Genomic DNA, 761 nt, shown 5'->3' with positions numbered 1-761 from the left:
CTTAGTGTGAACTGGTATTCTGAGTTCATGGTTATGGACTCAAGTTAAACCTGATTTTCATCTAAGTACAAAGTGATCTTAAATAATCAATTCATTGACAGAAAAGTGTGCTTAATTGTTATAGAGCAGTGTTATCTAAGTTTATTTTAGTGATGAGGAAAAGTCTTAGTCTTTTACGTTGTGATACTGATCTTGGTGAGAGGCCAAAGTCAGCCTAAGATTTTAGTAAGGATGGGATGGTTGCATTTGAAGCCCCTTTTTCCCGAGGGATGATCATTACTTGGGTATTTATGTACAACATGTCAGTCAAGAGATATGTCGTGGCTTGGATCTGGCTGTAGAGCACAATGAAGTCATTTTTGTGGTTAGTTTTGTATCCAGCTGTAGAGAGGCTTTTTGTTTGTATTTATTGTGTAGGGGAACAGATGTTTGAACAGTACATATGTGGCTCTCCAGTTGAGATATGTTTTCCAGCATTTTTTGCCTTTGTACCCAGTGTATATTCTTTCCTTTTTTTTCCAGTTCTTTCCTTTTTTAAGGGAAATATTTTTACATACAACTGAGTTTTTTCTCATTGGTACGAGTGCTTTAGTTACTCTGATTCTTGAACATGTTCCAGAAGGAATTGGAATGTCTGTTTTTTGTTTCAGAAAACTGAAATAGTATTATCTGACCTCTGTTTATTAGCTACTTTATTTTAGTCATATTTAATTATGCAGTAAGGTCGGCATAACCTCCTGAGTTCTTACAGACAGTAACAC

The sequence above is a fragment of the Penaeus monodon genome, chromosome 23 (assembly GCF_015228065.2).
Source record: "Penaeus monodon isolate SGIC_2016 chromosome 23, NSTDA_Pmon_1, whole genome shotgun sequence".
Lineage (NCBI taxonomy): Eukaryota > Metazoa > Arthropoda > Malacostraca > Decapoda > Penaeidae > Penaeus > Penaeus monodon.
The sequence above is the reverse complement of the archived record's forward strand: the minus strand, read 5'-3'. Positions refer to the sequence as shown.